The 10,689-nt window shown below is 45.3% G+C and overlaps 1 long non-coding RNA gene across 1 annotated transcript; it reads right to left on the bottom strand.

Moving 5' to 3' along the window:
• Positions 1–5,069: 5,069 nt before the first annotated feature.
• LOC138528737 (uncharacterized) lies at positions 5,070–10,437 on the bottom strand. The gene is made up of 2 exons (XR_011284218.1): positions 10,392–10,437; positions 5,070–5,422 (listed from the first exon to the last, which is right to left on the bottom strand). It is a non-coding gene; the product is annotated as an uncharacterized lncRNA (long non-coding RNA).
• Between the last annotated feature and the right edge of the window lie 252 nt (positions 10,438–10,689).

The following is a 10,689-nucleotide window of genomic DNA, read 5'->3' on the forward strand; positions in this document are numbered from 1 at the left end:
GGAGCAGACAATGGGATATACAAAATGTGGAACCTAAGAACAGGGAACCAGCTGTCCAATCGATGTATGGGTTGTGTTTTTGTAGCCAGGGCATTCCCAAAACCATTGGGTAATGGGCAGATTTTATGATGTCAAACTTTATCCTTTCTCGGTGATGGTTTATAGCAAGCTCAATTTCCTTAGCCTGAAGGGTTATGGGTCCAGAAGAAAGAGGTCTTCCATCAATTGCTTCTACAGGTTGCTGGACGTTCCGGGATTCGTAAGGAATATGGTGTTTAAGGACCCATTCCTGATCTATGAATATTCCCATGGCCCCACAGTCCACTAGTGCCAGAATGGGGTAGGATTCCTTCTCAGATGACGATAGAAAAGTCTGTAAGACTACCAGGGAGTTTTGTCCAGGAGAGTTCAAGGATGGTATAGATGTGGAGCCTGCATCTCTCTCCCGAAATTGAGCTCCATCTAGGATCGGGAGCTGGCGTTTCCTGAACGCCATGGAGGGGCTAAGGGACATTCTCTGACTAAATGCTTGTCCGAGGCACAGTACATGCATAAGCCAGTATGGATCCTTTTCAGCCTTTCTTGGGGGGATATGGGTCCACGGAAGGCCCCTAGCTGCATGGGTTCGGATTCATTTGTAAGAGCAGGAGAATCTTCGGATTTTGAAGGGCTTGCAAGAGGATTTTTTTGGATGGTTGACTTGGTCTTCCTTTTCTCTGCCTTTATTTCCTGGATTCGGAAATCAATTTGTAGAGCAAGATCCATGAGTGCCTGGTAAGAACTAGGATGTGCTACCCTGGCTAATTTATCCTTAACATCTTCATTTAGCCCTCTTCGAAAGAGGGTGAAGCAAGCTTCAGAAGGCCAACCCGCTTCTTTAGCCAATTGCTTGAATCGAGTTACGTAGGTGACCATGTCCTGAGAGCCTTGCTGAAAATCGAGTAAACGTTCTTGAGCACTAAAGACCTGTTCTGGGCAGTCAAACATAGTTTTTAGTGCTTGAATGAATCCATCATAATCATCCAAAAGAGAATCTCCGGTGTTAACTAATGGTGTGGCCCAGGCTAAGGCATTCCCGGAGAAATAATAAAGCCCACTTTAGCCCTGGGGGTGGAAAAATAATAAGATTTAAAGGTAAAGTGGACCAAACAAGAATCCAGGAATCCTTGGAGGGTTTTTGCACAGCCATCATATTTGTCAACAATGCCGCCCAATAGCACGCTGTCCTTTGAGGCAGAGTCGCGTGAGAGTACCAATTGTTTCAGCGCAGCGTTCTCCGCTTTCAAGTTCTGTACTTCGGTCGATAGTTCTTGCATGCCACGCATAAGATCCTGGATGGCCGCCTCCATGTCTGTATCGACTTCTGTCAGGTGGCGTCTCAATCTGTCACAGGTTTCCCCTCTTCTCACCTGTCTATGTTGCCTGATGTCCTCCTTTGGTGGAGTCTTCTTTCGTATGGTTCGGGACTTAAATAAGCCCGCTCGGCCGTCCTCGGCTTCCAGATTACGTTCAGCTTCGATGTCCAGGATCACGGAAACTCCAGGAGTATTCAAGAAGGTGTTGGTACGCGGAAGCGGCACAGAGATTCCGGGAAGTAGAAAAGAGGGAAGAAGTCGAAAGAAGGGAATCCAGGGGCCAGGGGATAGCAAGTAGCACTAGAGAAAGTTCGGAACACACTTCCGATCACAGCTAGTAGCAGCATTGAGACGCGCGGGGCTGCGGGGGTGTGGCTTCTTTATAGAGGACGCTGCGTAGAACATGAAGACTGGCGAGCAGCGTGCTGAGCTTGCCGCCATGTTGGTAGTATTATGGAGTGTAAGGCCCGACGTGACAGGGACCAGGAAGCCCAGAAGGGGTGAGTTTGATGGTTCATGACAAATTCAAGTGCGTTAACAGGTAGGTGGGGTAGCAGGGCGGGCGGTGAGGAGAGGGGGTACAAGCATAGCAACTGACAATAATGCAAGTGCGTGACCAGCAGTTAGGAAGGAGGGGATACAGGTAGGTTATTGTGCCTTTATAATGTGCCACTAACACAAGGCGATCAGGTGCACAATACAAGGGGGAAGAGACAAAGAACAGACAGACAACGAACTTACTGGGAAGGTGCATTCAAATCATGCAAGTGCCGGAACAGGAAGTGCCAGTGATGCGCGAAGGGGATTTTGCCAGGTCCAGGAGGGTTGTGTTAGTGCAGAGGGTTGTCTCTTAAGGGAATGCGTGGTGCTGCAAGTAGTGTGGGGGCCTGGAGGCAAGTGCAGGGACTGGTGTGGGTGCCTGGGACCTGTAAGGTACTGAGGTGAGCCAGACAACCAGTCAGCAAGCTGAGCAGAAGGAGATGGTGGCAGGTAATATGCAAAGGTTAGCAGGGGAGAGGTAGACAGTAGGCAGAGGAGAAGAGGAAGGTCTTGAGGAGTTTCGGGAATTTAAAGAGATCCGGCTCGAGACAAAGAGAGGCAGGGAGACTGTTCCTGAGGGTAACCCCTGCAGAGGATAAGGACCTACCTCCAAGTCTCTGTTTGGAAAAACAGCTCACTCTCAGAGAGTTGGAGGATGAGCGGAGTGCTCTAGAGGGAGTGTATTTGGGAAGAGTGTGTTGTAAGTAGTGTGGGCACTGGCCCCAGAAAGCCTTGTGAACTATGCAGAGAGTCTTGTACTTGATCCTTGCAGCCACAGGGAGCCAGTGGAGGAACTTCAGTGCCGGAGAGATGCAGTCCCTGGGCTTGAGGCCAAGGATAAGTCTTGCGGTTCTGGATGAGTTGTAAAGGTCTGAATGTAGAAGTAGGGAGATTGAGAAAGACACTGTTACAGTAGTCAAGTCTAGAGAGAACCAGAGCTCTGGAGAAAATGTGTCTCTGGGGGAAAGTGAGAAAAGGTACGATACCTCGGAGGAGGTGCAGCTGGTAGTGAGATTTTTTGGATATATCTGAGATGTGTGAGGAGAAGGACAGAGTGGAATCGAAGGTGACCCCCAGGTTGTTTGCTTCACTGGTGGGTGAGGGTGCAGGGCCAAGGGAGGCTGTCCAGAGTAAAAGTGGGAAAATGGGAGCAGGGGTCCCAATTAGAACAATCTCTGTCTTACTGGCATTAAGGCAGAGGTTGTTAGCTGCACACCAGGACTGAATTGCAGACAGACAATCATGAATGAGTGAGGAGGAAGAAGAAGCTGAGTGTAGCTTGAAGGAGAGCTGAGTGTCATCCGCGTAACACTGAAAGTTGGAAGTGAAGGAAGAGATCAAGTGGGCCAAGGCAGCCATGTAGATATTGAAGAACCAGGGGGATAGGTTAGATCCCTGAGGGACCCCGCAAGTAGAGAGAGTGATAGCGGAGAGAAAGGGCATGTGTTCCACCTGAGATGGACGGTCGGAGAGAAAGGAGGTAAGCCACGCCAGGGCCTGATCAGTGATGACCAGAGTATCACAGAGATGACTGATCAGGGTGTTTTGGTTCACTGTGTCGAATGCAGAGGAGAGGTCAAGGAGAAGAAGGACAGAAGGAGAGTTAGAGTCAAGATTTGAAAGCAGGTCTTCACAGGTGTTCAGGAGAGCAGTTTCCGTGCCTCTGGATGCTCTGAAGACAGACTGTTGACCGCGGAGCCAACCAACAGATTCAGTGTGGGGCGTAACGGGAGAGATAGCCAACTTCTCCAGGAGTTTGCCCAGGAAGGGCGCAATAGAAATAGGGCAATAGTTTGCAGGGATAGATGGGTCAGCAGAAGGTTTTTTGAGCAGTGGACGCACCAGAGAGTGTTTGAGAGAGATATGGTGCAAACAGGAGGGGTAGCGTGCTTCACATGTGCTGTTCTGATGTACATGCTCCCCATTGAAGTGAAACAGGCCGTTCAGCAACAAAAATATGGCAAGGATCCATTTTATAATAGTAAATGATTTATCAGTACAGGTTGGAAATCAAATAACAGATGTCTCAAAAATAAAGTATAGACAGGTGTCTATGCTGCTGTATGCAGAGGACTGTTATCCTGGTGAGAACCCCCAAAGCATTGCAACTTATGCTACAAAATGTAATCACCTACTGTATGGAAAACAATCTCAAAATGAATTCTGCAATTTCAAAGGTGATCTTTAGAAAAGTCAGGAATAAATTAAAATATCCAGTCGTCAGAAGTATCACGTAATAATATCACCTTAAAACAATTTGTTGTACAAAATATCGGTGTTATAAATATGCGCCCACACACATTTTGTTTCATATGAACATATCGCCATTATTAATGCGACACACACAGATTGCGTATTATCTCAACGTGTTTATTTATGTCTTGTCACTCGTGAATAGTGCTCCTCACACACGTTCATTTAATTCGCTGAGAGAAATGTGCCTCACACACGTGCACTTAAGTCTTTTTTGTCCATCTTTCTATCAACTGTTCGTTTATTTCCGGGCACTTGGCAACTGCGACAAGGTCAGAAATGTCAATGAAACTTACGGTAACATGTTTGCTGTGCAAAAGAAATATATTTTTGAAACGATCTGTGGACATAGAACGAGAAATTAACTTTTTATTTTAAACGTGATCCTTGCTGACTGAACTGCGGGGTTCTTTGTGGGGTTCTTTGTGACACGTTAATGGCCACACTGGGAAACTTCACTTCACTGGTCTATTACAGTGTTTTTTTGCCTCTTTCTTTTAAATTGGTCGTACGGGTGTTGTGTAAACAGCAATGTTCTATTGATTTTCAACGCCATACAACTATACTTTATTATGTTCTCGTACCTGTTGGAATGGAAAGGATCTCTGAGGAACGTTCATTGCAGCGTTTAGACGAACCTCACGGGCTGGAATCCTTGGTTTCATTCATTACTTCATGGTTCTCCTATTTGATTTACAGTGTTATATTGAATGCCAGTCCTTGTAAGTACTGCATTTCTGTTGTCTGGCCAAACTGATGCTATTTGAGGTAATTAACTGACACCGGAAATGCTTTCTTTCACACGTGGCTGCTCCCGCTGGTACTCGAGACCTGTGTCCTATTTACATTGCACAGTAATGGGAAATCCCCCTCACTAACGTGACAGGGGGTTTAGATTCTATTAAAGACAGGAGGCGAGTATTATGCATTTCCATCTTTACTCTGAAACCACAGCAGCAAAGAAAAAATTTACAAACAAAAAGTTTCAACAAAAGAACTAGATAAGAGTTCAATGTCCATGCATGGGGAACTCCCCAAACCATCATGGAGGACAGGTCATGCCCTGCAGGGAACCAATGAGCAGGGATCCTCCTCTATATATATCCATTACTCTAACCCCAACCCCTCTTTCTGCAGCTGTCTTGCACCAGACGTCCAATGAAACGGTTGAACTGCGTAGCGCGGAGAAAGGATCCAGCGAAACTGGAGATCTCAACCTTCCCACAGCCTGAATCTATGACGAAGTTCTTCTGGATAGGACTTCTCACCCAAATCTGAAACAATATGAAATATAACAGGGTGGGTGGGTGGAAGCAGAACAGCCAATACAAAGGGAGGGTGGGTGGGATAATACTCGCCTCCTGTCTTTAATAGAATCTAAACCCCCTGTCACGTTAGTGAGGGGGATTTCCCATTCTATGGCATGACAGGAGGCTTCATATTATGCAAGTTCAAAGCCCTTGCATCCCAATCCAAATCCCAACCTGAGCAATACACTAGTGATAACATAAAATTATTATTCCAAATATTATTCCCATGACCAAACAGCTGCTTTGACAATTCCCTCCCCCAGGAGAGCATCTTAAACACTATAGCATCTTCCATTGAAGGACCAAGGAGCAATTAACTCCCTTTCTCTGCAAATCTACTTAATCCATATGCCCAAGGGTAAGAGACCCCGCAATAATGTTCCCACAGGAAAGCAGCTGAGAGGTATTTAGGGGTTAAGTCCAACTTAAGCATTTAAAAACACTTAAAAACTTATACATTAGAAAATGACCCAGACCTGGATAATAAATGGAGGAAACCCTATGGGTACCCAATCTGGCAATAAATCCTGACCCCCGGGAGAACATTCCACTGTCCATATCTAAAGGGCTGAAACAGGAGATGCACTTTAACAGGAAAGAAACTCCACATGGATAACTTTGAAAACAGTTGTAGCACAGACAATCCTTACTTGAAAAAACAAAGATGTGGTAATACCATATGATATAATCGAAGCCGATAAGAAACACCTAGTCAACGTGGAACCCCAAAACCAATGGACCTGAAGGTCCCGCGCACCAAGTACTGCCAACCACCGTTTTCACCCTTAGCGACCATGTTTCGCTGCGATAATGGCAGTAAAATGCAATCATTGGCATGTAAAGTAGCCTTTGTAGACCGTTCTACCAGAACAACCTATTTCCGTTAAGGGAGAAACAGAAGGAAAATCTTATCACATACCCATTCACTGAATAGCCGCCATCTAAAAGAAAACAGGCTTATTAAAGGCTTTCCAAAAGTCCTTGATGACCCAGATAGTGTACTGCGCAAAGAACTTCTGAAGCCCCAGGAAAAGATGAAAATATATTGTAATGAATAACAGAGCAACCATAAGAGAGAAGTGACGTGCAGAGATAGAGAAAGGTGGATAGGGATGACACTAGACAACATGCACCGTAAAATCCTATAGGGATGGGAACCATCCCCCTCCCGAGAAGGCCCCAAAAGGAACCGAGCAATCCCGGAGGAACCGTCCGAAGACAGTGGACTGGCATCCACCTTCTCACAAGGAAAAGAGATCACCCAATCGGAACTCCAACCGTACCAGATTGAGGCCAAGAGAGAGCTAATAATGTAGCTTTCATAAAGCGCTACAAACCATCAGGCATCTGAGCCCAGCTTGTTATAACACGCGGTGTGTGGAGCTCATTTATCGATCTCACAAGTATGAAAGGCTGAGTGTGGCTCTGCCCATTGGATCCTGCATCAGCAGGCTTTGCACAGATGTTAAAGCGAGTGATGCACTTGCTGAGTTATCGGACCGACATCTTGATTGACAATATGTTGCTCCAGTCACGGAGCTAACTGGAATTGATCTTAGAGAAAGGCTCTTGTGTGTAACAGGGTTAGGTAACTGTTCCAAAGGCTGATCTAAATGCGAGAGCAATAGATTCTCGCGGGGTGCTTGGAACAATGACACGGAAGGAGCTGGCCCTCTGCCCATCTAGGTTAACTAGCTAAGGGAAATAATCACCCTTTCCAGGGGAGAAAACTGCTAACTCCTTACTTAAGTACAGTCTATCATCCCAAAGGATAAGATGCAGAGTTATAATGACGTGCCTAAAACCAAGAACAAACTCTGTGATTGCGGAAGGGACATCTCTAACTGTATCCAAGAAACAAATATATATATATATATATATATATATATATATATATATATATATATATATATATATATATATATATATATATATATATATATATATATATATATATATATACACACAAGCCAGAATCTTTGGAACCTCGGTGAGTTATCACCTTCTTCATTAACTTGGTGACACCAGGGGCTGAAGGGAAAGGCCAAACCGAAAGGGAGGGACAAAGATAAGAGTGAACCCATCAGTAGAACTGACGCGGAAACTCTTGAGGGGAGGAATAATGGAGGAAACCCCTCAACACTAACCCTCGAGGTCTAATACGACCATAACATCTGCCAGGAGACAGGAAACAAAGAGCATAACAATACTTCCATTTAAAGAGTGCCACAAATATATGTTAAAACTTGTAAAATACTTATTATTAGAAGTATCCTATATGTCCACTCCCAATTAGTGAGAGCATATTTATCTCATTCATAATTGAGAAACCGTGAGGGAGGTTGTTATCACCGTCCCTTCTAAAATGAGGGCAAGGGAAAAACTGACAGAGGAAGAGCACAAATAGAATCCTTGTTAACCCACAGCAACCCCCAGGGGTTTGAGATGAACATCATCTACGAAAAACCTAGTGAACACCAAAAGCATTACAGGAGATATCCTATGACTAGCAGGACTGCTGTCGGCACAATGCTTCCAAAGGAACAAAAAACACCATGCTCAAGCCCCTCGAGCAGAGGAGTAACTGTGCGCATTTCTTGATGCACCTTCTACCGGATAGGTAGACTCAGGAAAACCTCCAAAGGAGCTGATCCCTTCTCCTGAGGGGCAAGATCTTAATAAAGCCACCTGTTCAATAATAATTCGAGATGAAATCGCACGGGTAAGGGCTTAGGTCATCCTGTGGCCGTGAAGGTTTTCCATCGAAGCCGAGCAGGCAATCGCTCTTATAATCCAGTCCTTCATGATCCGCACATTTTCAAGTGCTAGTATTATAATCCGAACCTGGATTGTATAGTTTAACCTCTCAGAGGACTGCATTGCCCTTGAGCCATCCCTTCTCACAAGAGGGGTAACTACGCCGCTCTGTAAGAGCAGAGGCGCCGTCGTTGCCGAGCAGGCAAACAGATCTCGATCAAGTAGCCCAGTACTTGCACATCAAATAGTGAACATAGAGGTTACATCCCTCTTTAGCCAGTGAGCAAACTGGGTTATACATGTCCTAAAAAACCCAGATACCCTCTTCCTTCGTAGGGTCCTACCCTTTATGTCCCCTAGGGCAAAGAAGGATACCCAGGACTGTGCAATCAATGTCGAGAGGGTTAGCTCACAAAACAAGAGGATGGCACTGTCTCCCAAGACCGCCCCCCTGATGAGGGAAGAAGGCTAAGGTTCTTAACGCCTTATGAAGGCAAGTAGGGTCCGCCAAATTAACTGACACAGAAACCAAGGACCATGCATTAGGGGAGATATATATTAAGAAAACAGGATATGAGGAACAGACCAGAACTGTAGGTACACCCCCTAACCTGCGAACTTAACCCCTTCAGGGGAGGAGAAACCTAAAGGAAAACGGACTGAGTTGTCCTGAACTTACCTAACGGAAAAAGAGAGAGAGAGAGGTAATTAAGCAGACATTTCTTTTCCCCCGTAAAGCGACATGAAATATCATTCTAGTACAGGATTGTGCCTGAATGATGGCTGGATAGGAAGGCCCAAGCCCCCTCTAGGTCATTTAACAACCACCTCCACGAACCCCTGTCTTTTCTTTGAAGGATAAAGTGAGAAAACAAATAAAACAAACAAAATAGTTGTTTGAACAAAGAGAAGCGGCAGTGCTTCACACACAGCTTAACCATTGCTGTGTCAAAGGAATACGCCAAGCAAGCGCACCACAAGCTGCTTACCCGAGCAGGGTATGAAAGTCAGCAGCACGCCAGGGAACATCCAAAACTCAGGTGAAACCTGAAGCCGAGCAGGCAGCGGCACTCAAAATAAAGGTGCTGAAATTCTGACGCAATATACACTTGGTAGCATTTTGTATTTCATTTCTAAAATGTAAAGGTGGTGCATGGCGCTCCCCTCACCTGCGCTTCAGTAAGCAAAGCTGTTGCCAGGGCACGCATGGGGATTGAAATGGGAGACCCATATGTGGAAGCCTGCACCTTTCCCATAAGGATTACTTTAAAGGGAAAAACCCCTTTTATCTCATTTGGTATAAAGTGAACAATTTAGCATTCATAAATCAGCAATTATATATATAGCGCTACAAACCCACAGGTATCTGAGCGCTGCTCAACCCTACCCCTGTGTCAGGGTAGCGTATAAGAAAGGAAAATTCCCTTATGGATAAATTCAAAAATTTGACATTCATAATTCAGCATAAAAAGATTTAAATTTGTTTTTAAATCATGCCAAAAATGTTCCAGACCTTGGATTAGAACTCAGGTCTCCAGCATTCCAAGACCAAGCACTTACCATTTGAGCCATTGGTGGCTGCACTAGCTACAGTAGAAAAAAGCGCTACTCAGCCCTACCCCTTGGCTGTGCGTGTGAGGTCCAAAGCAAAGGCTTAAAAGACCCCTGCTGACAAAGACTCTCAAAATAAAATAAAACATAACTGGGCCCACTAGGCACACCAACCCACGCGTGACAGGCCTGTAAGCAACAGCTTCTAAATGGGCCTCACGCGAAAAATAAACAAGATACAAAGGGTGTGCACAGGAGGTCTGAAGCCCAGGCTTCAAAGACCCAGCACAGCTGACATTCCGTAAATAAATCACGCGACAGGCCTGAAGCTAAAGCTTTAGCTTCCACAAGGGCCCATGCGACTACTCGCATTATCTCAGAATGAAAGTAAAATAAACACACAGCTCGGCGCTGCCAGGCGCCCCAAACCCATAAAAGGAACCATACTGCAGGAAGAAGCACCGGCGCTCGTGGCCCATTAATTCTGTTAGACGCCACAAAGTAAGTGGCCGTTCAAATAACACAGCAAATAAATTTAAAATAAGGAAACACAATTTTCCAAAGTGAAAGCCGCAAGGCACACATATATATGCAACACCAATTAATATGGCAAACACTGACTAACATGTAAGACACAACTGAAAGGGGTGACTTAGCTCTGTGGTGTCAGCAGCAAAGAAAGAGGAGTTGGGGTTAGAGTAATGGATATATATAGAGGAGGATCCCTGCTCATTGGTTCCCTGCAGGGCATGACCTGTCCTCCATGATGGTTTGGGGAGTTCCCCATGCATGGACATTGAACTCTTATCTAGTTCTGTTGTTGAAACTTTTTGTTTGTAAATTTTTTCTTTGCTGCTGTGGTTTCAGAGTAAAGATGGAAATGCATATAATATGAAGCCTCCTGTCATGCCATAGAATTGACA

This window comes from Ambystoma mexicanum, chromosome 7q (genome assembly GCF_040938575.1).
Source record: "Ambystoma mexicanum isolate Mex_15411 chromosome 7q, UKY_AmexF1_1, whole genome shotgun sequence".
NCBI lineage: Eukaryota > Metazoa > Chordata > Amphibia > Caudata > Ambystomatidae > Ambystoma > Ambystoma mexicanum.